This window comes from Ranitomeya variabilis, chromosome 4 (genome assembly GCF_051348905.1).
Source record: "Ranitomeya variabilis isolate aRanVar5 chromosome 4, aRanVar5.hap1, whole genome shotgun sequence".
In the NCBI taxonomy this organism is placed as follows: Eukaryota; Metazoa; Chordata; class Amphibia; order Anura; family Dendrobatidae; genus Ranitomeya; species Ranitomeya variabilis.
In genome coordinates this window covers 270,478,267-270,490,560 of record NC_135235.1, presented here as the reverse complement: position 1 = coordinate 270,490,560, position 12,294 = coordinate 270,478,267, and the positions used below count along the sequence as shown (strand labels likewise).

The following is a 12,294-nucleotide window of genomic DNA, read 5'->3' as shown; positions in this document are numbered from 1 at the left end:
GGGACAGTCAGGACACGTGTTGAGGAAGACGCTGATGCCGAGGTGCCAGGCCGTGGCAGGAAGCATGAACCAGCGTCTTAGAAGAGAAACCAAGGCTGCGCCAGACAAGCTCCAGAATCCAGACAACATTAATCAAGGCCTGAAAACCAAACCTGTGTTGGTAAAGACCCGGAAACCAGACTACACCAGTCAAGAACCAAGGCCCAGCCATGATACCACCGGGTATGAGAGACATCTACCATTGGTTAAGCACCAAAGATCTGTGAGAAAAGTCCGCTCAAGAGTGAACGTCTGCGGTGGTGAACGAAAAGTATGAGTGATCCGGGCTGTCACTCCCAGCACTGACATATGGTACAGGCGTTGCTCTAGACTAGCAAAACAGACAGAGCGTGGACCGGTGGAAGTGAAGGAGGCCCAATAAGCCTTGTTAGACTTTGTCAGGAATAATTGTGGCCTAGCGGGAAGAACCGGAGACCCCCGCTAGAGCCTGTGTTAGAGGAAGAAGCAGTACAGTGCCTCTCATAGTACCGGGATTATTATCCCTGCTAGAAAGTTCTAAGATTATATAACAAGAGTGTTGTAATAGAGTGAACCTGAGGATTCATTGCATATCTGATATTCTATATTTCACGCTGTAATTACTCTGCTTTTCACTATTCACCATTGTTATAGTTTCCGCAGTTTCCCTCCACATTAGAGAAATAAATAGTTTAATTGGTTACTTCCGACTTGTCCTCTTCTGCGTGTTGCGTCCGGTCACCTGCTTACACAACTAGCAACCACAACTATCAATGATCTGAGATCCTCATGAGCAGTGTTTGTGCAATTTCCCTTGTAATGCACGTTACATCATTATACTGTATGGTGGCACTGCTATGTTGGGATAGATATTAGATTTAAGACCTGGGGAGAGCGCCTTTTTCTTGTCGTGGAATTCATTGGATGAACAGAAATTTATGTTTTGGGTTTTTTTTGTATCTGCTTGTTTAATTATTTTTTTTATGTGCACACAGAGATTATTTTTTCCAGTTTTGGACCAGAAACTGAGCGGAAACTATCCAAATCCTCCTCCAAAACTCTTCTATAACTTGGAGGTTCTGCTCTGTTTCTGCTCCAAAAACTCTACAAAAATATTCTGTATGCACGTTATGTGACTGGACCAATGTTGATTCTCTGCTGCTTTTTTAACAGTCTTCTGTCTGGCCAGTGACTGACTTCGGATGTATTTCTCTATCTTAGCCAGAAGAAACAGTCGCCTAGCTCACTCGCCTGGCTCAGACAAAACATCAATGCGTCAGCCAATCAGTGATTGCTGATTGTCTGCAGCAGTCACATGGGGTCTAAAAGAGGAAACAATGGACATGGGAAGTGGTGCTGAGCAATGGCAGGGTCCAATAAGTATGGTTATATATTTCTTTAAGGACCACCATGGGCCTATTTGTAAAAGAAAATGTAATAGTGGACAACCACTGGGTGAACTCATTGCAAAAGGATTAGGCTACTTTCACACTAGCGTCAAGCGCCGCACAACGGGGGCAGCGGATGCTGTTTTTCAACGCATCCGCTGCCCCATTGTGAGGTGTGGGGAGGCGGGGGCGGAGTTCCGGCTGCGCATGCGCAGTCGGAAAAGACGGGAACGATGCACCAAAAAACGTTACAAGCAACGTTTTTTGGTGGCGACTGTCCGACACAACACTACGCAACCGTCGCACGACGGTTGTGACATTTGGCAATGCGTCGTTAATAAAAGTCTATGGAGAAAAAACACTTTTGCAGGGTGCATTTTTTCTCCAAAACGACGCATAGCGACGTGCAGTGCACGACGCTAGTGTGAAAGTAGCCTTACAAGTTGCTTGACCACAGCAGACATAAGTGTCATTACTGGCACACTCAGCAATCAGGAGAGCTGAAGAAGGGTTTGTAATGTGACACATATAAACTCAGCTGCGCTAACTCTTCCCCCACACTGACTAATGCAGGAGGTTAGACAAGGCGATCAGGGTGGCTATGGTGGGGGCACGTCCTTCTTTCCTTTGAGTGTTGCTGCCTGCTTATGATTGGTCAGAATCATACAGGGAGAAGAAGTACACACCTCCAGTGAAAACTATCTGATAACACCCACTTGGACTTAAGAAAAAGTTAACTCATTAGGTGTCAAATATTTTGTTTGCTAACATCTCTGCAAAATTAAAAAGAAAAAGAAAAGAAAAAGCAGCCACTATTACATTATGTGTCTAATTCAACATAAAAAAAAGGTGCAAGGTCCTTTTAAGCCATTATATTCTCATGTCCAGTAATAAATCTTAGACCACCCTTGACCTTGACAATGTATCATAAAATCAAAACCCTGAAAAAAAAAATGGGTAACTCCACAAATAAAAAATAAATACAAAAAAACATTTGTGGGGATTTGGGCAACAGCAACCCAGTGTACTCCTTTTATTTTTTTTTTGGTTGATACGAGCTATAGTTTTTATCATTATCATTTTGGGGTCCAAACCACTTTCTGGTTTCCTTTATTCCATTTTTTGGGGAGACAAAGTGATTTTGATGTTTTTATTTTATATTTTAATTTTGGCGTTTACCATATGGGATAAATATAATATTTTAATTGTTCAAACATACACAATACACAGCAATATTAAATATTTACGATTTTATTTATATTTCTGGAAAAGGGCAGTGATTCAAAAAAATTTTTTAGATTTTTATATTTATTGATTTATTTACATTTCTTTATACTGTACATCCCTGTAGGTTGTAAGGCTGTCAGGGCATGGTCCTGTTCCCTCTGTACCACTCTGTTAGAGGCTGTACACATTTTACAGGTGTGTGTGGTCAGAGGAAAAAAAAAATTGCAGGATGTACGATTTTCTGCCAAAAATGGTATTGCACTCACTAATTCAAGTCTATGGGTCTGTGAAAAAAATCGGACTGCACTCAGATGACATCCGAGTGCAGTCTGATTTTCACGGACTGACATATTGTAAAAGGTGGGGATATTTTTTTTCTCCTCAAGTTCGACAAAGTTGGATCCTACTCTGATTAAACTCTGGCAGACACAGGCGCCTTGACTGCCATGACAATGCCATCAATCCCCATTTCCAACCTCTTAAATGCCGCTGCCACAAATTACAATGGCATCTGAGGTGGTTAAACTGGTTGAATCGGACCTAGTTTAGATCGCAGATGTTGGACTTGTATGCTGGCACTCTATAGAGGGGGCCTCCTAGATGTAGAGGGTCCAGATATTTGACCAGGTTTGCCGGTTGCTGTCGCTAATTCAGCAAGAGAGCAAGTCAGCCATGCTGAATAAGTGCTATTAGGCCCCGTGCCCCTCAATTATCATCATCCATCATTAGCTGTATTAATACCTTGACTATAAAACTTTTCTTGTTTCTCATGGCAACCAATCACAGCGCAGCTTTCATTTTTCAAAAGCAGAATATGAAATGAAAGCTGCGCTGTGATTGGTTGCTATGGACAGTTTCCTAATCAAACGATGGTTGCTAACGATTTTTATTTAGAAGGAATGTGATGATAATTACACAGACGGAGTCTGTATCAATACTGCGTGATTGGTGAGCACGATAGGCAGGGCAGCCATGTTATTTATTGCGATGGCGACGCGAAAACGCCCGACTCTACGAGACAAATTAGATCCCGTTGCCCTGTCACTAGGTTAATCCGAGCGAGGAGGATGCCGGGAGATAGTCCATATTTGTTTTGTCTGTGTTACCATCTCCTGCTGTTGCCATAGCAACCTCTCCTCCCCACGTTGCTATGGAGATGGGATGTGCGAGGACCACATCTGCACGCAGGGACACAGATAATAGAGCAGACTTGCTTGTGTTTTCCTGCCGTGGTGACTCTGGAGAGCGGGGAGATAGGCCAATGTATGCATGAATGAAGCCTGGGATTACAAATTAGTCTTCAGATACTGACGTGGCACCAGCTACATCACTGCTATTTAACCCTTTAAGTACGAGGCCTATTTTGGTGCTGAATAATTCTGCAAAAAATTTTTTATTTTTTTATTTTTTTCATCAGTGCATTTTGGGAGTCTTAACTATATTTATAATTTTTTATATTTTTTTATTATTATTTTGAGGTAAAGATATCGTATGTTTAATTTTTTAATTTTTTATTTTTTTTAAAGCAAATGGTGAAAAAAAAGAAAGAAGCACAAAAAAACAATTTCCATTGTATTTTTGTATTTTTTTGTATTTTGTTTCTCACCCATTGGTATATACAGTCATGGCTGAGAGTGTTGGCACCCTTAAAACTGTTCCAGAAAATGAAGTATATATCCCAGAAAATTACTGCAATTACATATGTTTTGTTATACACATATTTATTCCCATTGTGTGTATTGGAACAACACAAAAAAAAAGTAAAACAGAGCAAATTGGACATAATTTCACCCAAAACCCCCAAAATGGGCCAGACAAAATTGTTGGCACCTTTCTAAAATTGTGGGTAAACAACTTTGTTTCAAGCAGCATGTGATGCTCGTTCAGACTCACCTATGGCAAGTAACAGGTGTGAGCAATATGAAAATCACATCTGAAACCAAATAAAAAGGGGGAAGTTGACGCAATCATTGCATTGTATGTGTCACCGGTTTACTACAACAGAGTGGGGCCAGAAGACTGTTGTGTCTGATTTCATGTACTCCTGCACTAATTAGAAGCACTTCACCATCCTATTAAACAGTGCAGGTTTCTGCTAGCAGTGCATGGGTTAATGTGTTCAGTTGAGAGCTCCTAGAGCTTTCTTGCTTTGATGATCTCAGCTGTTTAGTGTTGACCACTCCCCTCTGCTATATATATATACTCGCTTCTAGCAATCAGGGATTGACAGCGTTAGTTTCATACTGCCTGGCTCTGGAGTTAGAGGTGTTGGTTGCTTGATGAGGCGTTTGGAGAGTTATTCAGTAGCATGTTGCTTGGTAATTTGTCTGTGTTCATATCCTCATCCTCTCCTATTTGGTTTTTCCTTGCTTTACTTCCCGGTTCTCCACTCTGTTGGTTGTGAGTGCATATTTGTATGATTAGTACTTTCAATTATCCCTGTATGTCTTCCCTTGTTAGTCTGGTTTGTGTATTCTTATACACTACAGCTCCCCACTTCCTTGGGGGAGGAGACAGATAACGGCTGATTTAGGAACTCAGCAAGGCACATAGTCCCAGAGTCTTCACCATCAGAAGAAATCCAGGGAGCTGGGATGGCTACAGCACCCTTAGCTTTAGGGATAGGGAAGGAGCCTCTAGCCCCGAGATATCCTGCAACAGAGCCGTGATAGTATGTCTGTGTCTGCCACACTGAGCATGGAGAACAGAAAGAAGAGAAAAGAACTGTCTGAGGATTTCAGAAGCAAAATTGTTGAATAATATCAACAATCTCAAGGATACAAGTCAATCTCCAGAGATCTTGATGTTCCTTTGTCCACAGTGGGCAACACAATCAAGAAGTTTACAACCCATGGTACTGTAGATAATCTCCGTGGTTGGCAGAGAAACATTGATAAAATGTTGCCATGCAGGATAGTCTGGATGGTGGATAACTAGCCTCAATCAAGTTCCAAAGAAATTCAAGCTGTCCTCCAGGCTCAGGGTGCATCAGTGACAGAGCAAACTCTCTTGTCGACATTTGAATGAAATGAAACACTATGGCAGAAGACCCAGGAGGACCTCACTGCTGACCCAGAGACATAAAAAATCTAGACTGCAGTTTGCCAAAATCTATGCAAGACAAAATCCTTCTGGGAAAGCGTCTTGTGGACAGATGAGACCAAGATAGAGCTTTTTGGTAAAGCACATCTTTTTACTGTTTACCGAAAATGGAATGAGGCCTACAAAGAAAGGGACAAAGTACCTACAGTCAAATATGGTGGTGATTCAAAGATGTTTTGGGGCTGTTTTGCTGCCTCTGGCACTGGGTATCTTGACTGTGTGCAAGGCATCATGAAATCTGAAGATTACCAAATGGGTCACAATGTAGTGTCCATTGTCAGAAAACTGAGTTTGCATCCTAGTCATGGGTCTTCCAGTAGACTAATGACCCCAAACATACTTCAAGAAGACCCCAGAAATGGATGGAAAGGTAGTTCTGGAGAGTTCTGAAGTGGCAGCAATGAGTCTGGATCTAAATCTCATTGATCATCTGTGGAGAGATCTTACAATTACTGATGGGAGAAGGTGCCTTCAAATATGAGAGACCTGGAGCAGTTTACAAAAGAAGAGTGGTCCAAAGTTCCAGGTGAGAGGTGTAAGAAGCTTGCTGATGGATATAGGAAATTATTGATTGCAGTTATTTATTCTGAATGATGCGCAAACAAATATTAAGTTCATGGTGCTAAGTTAACAATTTTCCCTGGCCCATTTTTGGAGTTTTGTGTGAAATTATGTCAAATTTGCTTTTTTTTCTGTTTTTTTCTGTTCTTCCAATGCACACCAAGGAAATAAATATGTGTATAACAAAATGTGTAATTTTAATAAAATTCTAAATAAAATAAGTAATGAAGCGCAATCGCAACCCGGGGTCCACCGTGCAGAGATGGAAAACTGCTGCTAGTGTACAATGACGGAACACACAGCAAGCAATTACTTGCACACACTGGGTTAACGCCACTCAGTGTGAACAGGATGCTGAGTTCCAAACTCTGTTACTTCACAGGAAGGAACAGTGCACACGAGTACTAAGTGCTTTGTCCTGTTAAATGGCACAGGACTAGCAGGTGAACTGAACTCGCACAAAGAAAGGAAGCAGATGCTCTGAAACTGAGCTGTGTCACTCTCACACAGAAACGAAACAGATGCTCTTCAACTGAGCTGTGTCACTCGCACACAGAAACAAAAGAGATGCTCTGCAACTGAGTTGTGTCACTCGCACACAGCAATGAAACAGATGCTCTGAGCATAATACCCTGACTAGGGTTGAGCTTGCTTTGGAACTCTACTGTGCTAACCACACACATGTAGGTAACAGATGCTAAGCCAAACGGCTAATTTCCCCCACCGATGCTATCTGCCTGCCTAAGTGTACAGTCCTGAAGCATAGACAGACATACAACACTTGCAGACAGAGTGGAAGCGTCTATACTTGCAGAGCCCCAGAGTCCTGGTTGTTGCAGTAATGACGCTCTTCCACCAGGGGGAGTGATATTACATCTGATGGTACTAAAGGAGTTCACCTGACCACCTGATCACAGTCACACACTACACTTCACACTCCAGTCCACCAGGGGGAGCAAAGGTTCTATCTACAAGGCCACTCCTCACACACGGGTAAAACTGGTGGGTTGGATAGGAAGTTAGTCAGAAGCTACCTGGGTTTGACCCAGAGAGGACCTGTCAGGCAGACAGGGGGAGAAGGAGGAACATCTGAGCTGCAGACAGAGGGTCCCTGTCAGGGGTGGGATCCTGACAGAGACCAAGCACGAGATAGAACGTTACAGAGCTGCGCCTGCACCCATTGCGGCAGCATCCTAAGAAAGGACACGAAGCAAATTGTATTGTGGAGAGTGAGAAACAAAGTCACAGCACAAGGGGATAATACCGGGAGGAGTTCTGCCCCAAGATCGGCAGCCTCCTTCTGAGGTGCGTAGCCGGTGGCCGGAACACGGAGGGAGTAATAGGCTCAACGCATTACTTCAGAGACCGGCAGGACAGTCGATTCCAAGTTGGCTGCCCGACCTTAATACCTATGAAGACACGGAGGCAAATTGTGGGAGAGGGGCGTCTCTAGGGTCCCTATAAAATAGCTCCAGGCCTACCCCGTCATACGGGTTGTCCTATCCATATCATCTGGGGGACAGAGAGAGAGAGAGAACATCAGAAACATCCACGAAAGTTGTGAGGACTATCCCGTGGTGCTCAGCAGGGAGGTACTACAACACACAGGCGCTAGTAGGAAGGCTACTGATTTCCACCTGGATAAGGGAACTCTGGATGTGCCTTCGGACCGGCCGGACTCTACCTGCCCTGTGAATGGTACTCTGGACTGTGGACTCTGAAGTCTTCAGTAAAAGGTAAAGAAACTGCAACCTTTGTGTCCTCGTTATTCATTGCGCCTTACGACGTTCACCATCACCACCTATACAACTGGGAAGCCCTGGGGACATACTTCACCTATGGGAAGGTACACCATCTAGCTGCCATTCCATCACCCCAGCGGACCCTTAGCAGCATCAGTCACCCTGACCGAATACCACAGGTGGCGTCACGAATACCGTACAAACAAACTACACCTTTAATTGGACGCCCCTCAAAGGGCCACGGACCGGGTCGGGCCACCGTGATATCCCCAGAACCCAGAGGGACCCGGTACCGAGTACCCCATTGCCCTACACGTGGGGGCGATCCATCTTCACTTAGCCACACACAAATGATACTAGCGCGCACGCGGGCGCCATTGGAAGCCTTTTATTCACTAGGCTCATGTCCAGTCGGACAGGACCTTGCCCGTGGACCAATCCGGCACTGCCACATCACCAGAGCAGCTGACGACCGACCACCAATGCGAAGACGCCACATCACGGACATGCACAGCAAGGTGATTTCTGGACTTAGGCTCCAGAGTGGCAGGTTGTTCCAGTATAACACTGGTTACAAAGGCCTTGGCTGGATAACCTGCAGTAACCAACAGTATACCACGAGCCTGAGCTAGACGCTGGGACCGACGTCTGTGCTGAGCAGCAATCGCCGAGCCCGAATGGGAGACCACTGAGACAGACAAGGCCCGGGATCTACCCTGTGCAGTGGGAGAATCCCGGCGCCTAACAACTTGTATCATGGACTATGGAGGCAAGTTGGTGTAATGGTGACATTTTTGTATGGTAACGCGCCACCTCTTTGTCCACTTCTGTATATTTTTCATTATCAAGAGGAGAAAGTGTCATTAAAAAAATACCTGCCAAAATTGGCTCTTTCTCATAGCAAAGTTGTTTTTATTGCATTTATTGTTTTTGCAACTTCAGTCCTACAGAAATGAGTTGTAATATCAAGAAGGGATGACGTTGTGCGGCGTTGTTTTTTCTTTTATGGTATTAATGGCTGTGTCTAGCAGGAATGCCCTTGAATGTTTCATTAGGTTTTCATACCTGAGAAAGAAATAAAATAATGTTAAAGGAAAAAAAACATATAAACCTTTTCAAACAAGGTTTATATGAGCGCTAAGCTTGCAGGCATTGAAAATTGCAGATGTGACTGGCTCCGTGTGCAGCTTCATTTGCTCGTCTGCGCAATGGACGGTGCGGGAGCTGCCTGCAGATCACCTCCACCAGTCCGGTCTCTTATAAGACCACAGGGGCACAATTTTTTCAACGCGGGATGAGGAGTACATAAAGCTCTTTGGTTGACATTGGTCTATATACTAACCACTGTGCAAACCGACAACACATGGATCGAAAATCCATTCATGTGAATATACTCCTAGGTGTCTGCTTACATCTGGATGTAGAGAATAGCTGCCAGGCTTGTAAGTGACAGCTGACGTCCCACTGATAATTCTGCCTGTCGTCAATGTGATTGCTACCTGAGACATGCTTATTATATTGTTGCAAGGATTATGAGTAATGTCCCAAATGAAACACGTTCTGCACCAGTAATACATCTTTATTTTTTTATTTTTTTTACTAACAATCTTTTTATTTTTTTTATATAGCGCTAACATATTCCGCAGCGCTTTACAGTTTGCACACATTATCATTATTGTCATACATGTGCTCTGTTATTATAACCACTCTTTATTTGGTACACCCCATTTAAAACTTTCAACATGAGCCTTATATTCCAGTATTTTAAAAGCTTCATAAACATTGTAGAGAAATACAAAATATATGGAGTAAACAAAATATCCATCATAATTTACATTGGACACTATTCTTATATTTATACTTGTAATCTCTAGACCAGATCTACCATTCACAATAAGTGATATCACAGCTAATCTCCTCTTGAGAAAGCATGGCGTACTGAACAAGCGAAACGCGTGTCGGGGTTGATAAATGTCTGTGTGATTTGCCCTAAAGTCTATTGATTTAGGTAAAATGATCCATTCTACAGTATACTGCCTTATACTATGTGGTAACTTAGGTTACAGTGCATGTCTAACCTTTTCAGTGACTGACTGAGTACACCTTTACATACCATTGATCCACAAATACTAAGACCCCTTACTAGTGTGGGGCATGTGGTTAACGTTTAATTAGTGGCACTTTTTCATAATGGTTTATCTATACAGCAGATCTTACCTTTTTACTTAATGATGTATTCTAGCAGTTGATGACTACAAGTTTATATACTGCTGGGTACCACTACTGCGTGTCCTTTTTTGCCGTTTTTACATGTTATGTTATTGTCTATCCAATTGTGTTAATAAAATTTTGTATGCATTAAAAAAAAAAAAAACACTGTGTTAGGGTTGGCAGATTGCACTAAATAAAATCTATATATATAATTGTCTAAGGGGTACTTCCGTCTTTCTGTCTGTCCTTCTGTCTGTCTGTCGGCAACTTCCGTCAAGGTTATTCATTCGCTGATTGGTCTCGCCAGCTGCCTGTCATGGCTGCCGCGACCAATCAGCGACGGGCATAGTCTGATTAGTCCCTCCCTACTCCCCTGCATCCTCTGCAGTCACTGCCCGGCGCGCACTCCATACTCCCCGCAGTCACGGCTCACACAGGGTTAATGCCAGCGGTAACGGACCGCGTTATGCTGCGGGTAACTCACTCCGTTACCGCCGCTATTAACCTTGTGTGACCAAGTTTTTACTATTGAGGCTGCCTATGCAGCTTCAATAGTAAAAACATGTAATGTGAAAAATAATTAAAAAAAAACCAACAAATCATTATATACTCACCTTCCGCCGCCTTCCTGACGCTCCGATGACCGGTCCATGCAAGCGGCAGGTTCCGGTGCTAAGCTTGGTGTGCGACAAGGACCTGCCATGACGTCACGGCCCTGCGCGAAGAAGCTGCGGTACCATGGGACAGGCAGGGACATCATCAGGAGCGCCAGGAGCAGGTGAGTATTTCATATTCACCTGTCCACGTTCCATCCGCCGGGCCTCGCTCCGTCTTCCCGTCCTCTTGCACTGACTGTGCAGGTCAGAGGGCGCGATGACGTATTAGTGTGCACGCCGCCCTCTGCCTGAACAGTCAGTGCGGAGAGATGGGACGCTGAGGAGCAGCGACGAGAGGTGAGTATGTGATTTTTTTTTTTTATTGCAGCAGCAGCAGCATTACATGTGGCACAATGCTGTATGGAGCGTCTATGGGGCCATAAACAACTGCATGGAACATTATATGGGGCATCTATGGGGCCATAACTGCATGGAGCATTATATGGGGCATCTATGGGGCCATAACTGCATGGAGCATTATATGGGGCATCTCTGGGGCCATAACTGCATGGAGCATTATATGGGGCATCTATGGGGCCATAACTGCATGGAGCATTATATGGGGCATCTATGGTGCCATAACTGCATGGAGCATTATATGGGGCATCTATGGGGCCATAACTGCATGGAGCAATATATGGGGCATCTATGGGGCCATAACTGCATGGAGCATTATACTACATGACTGGGCAAAATACTACGTGACTGGGCAATATACTACGTGGACATGCATATTCTAGAATACCCGATGCGATAGAATCGGGCCACCATCTAGTTAATAATAAAATGCAATCGCAACCCAGGGTCCACTGTGCAGAGATGTTGAACTGCTGCTAGTGAGCAATGACGGAACACACGGTGAGCGATTACTTGAACACACAGAGTTAACACCACTCAGTGTGAACAGGAGGTTGAGTTCCCAAGCTCTGTTACTCCACAGAGGGGAACAACACAAACCAATACTGAGTGCTGTGTCCAGTTAAACATCACTGAACAAGCACATGGACTGACCTCGCACTGCAACAGAACAGTGTCACTCGCACACAAACGAAAAAGCAGCTCTGCAACTGAGCTGTGTCACTCACACACAAAAGAAAGAGCTGCTCTGCAACTGAGCTGTGTCACTCGCACACAAACGAAAGAGCTGCTCTGCAACTGAGCTGTGTCACTCGCACACAAACGAAAGATGCTCTGCAACTGAGCTGTGTCACTCGCACACAGAAAGGGAACAGATGCTCTGTATACTACCCTGACCAGGGTTGAGCTTGCTCTGGAACTCTACTGTGCTAACTGCACACATGAAGGAACCAAATACTAAGCCAACGGCTAATTGCTCCCACTGATGCTAGCTGCCTGCCTACGTGTACAGTCCCCAAGCTGCACAGACAC

The 12,294-nt window shown here is 44.1% G+C and overlaps 1 protein-coding gene and 1 long non-coding RNA gene across 3 annotated transcripts in view; one reads left to right on the top strand and one right to left on the bottom strand.

Moving 5' to 3' along the window:
• The window catches only part of FXYD6 (FXYD domain containing ion transport regulator 6), a 102,128-nt gene that overhangs the window by 62,663 nt on the left and 27,171 nt on the right, over positions 1-12,294 (top strand). The gene's annotated exons all lie outside the window — the stretch shown is intronic.
• Positions 1-12,294, bottom strand: part of LOC143764396 (uncharacterized) — a 36,398-nt gene that overhangs the window by 18,689 nt on the left and 5,415 nt on the right. The window lies entirely within an intron of this gene.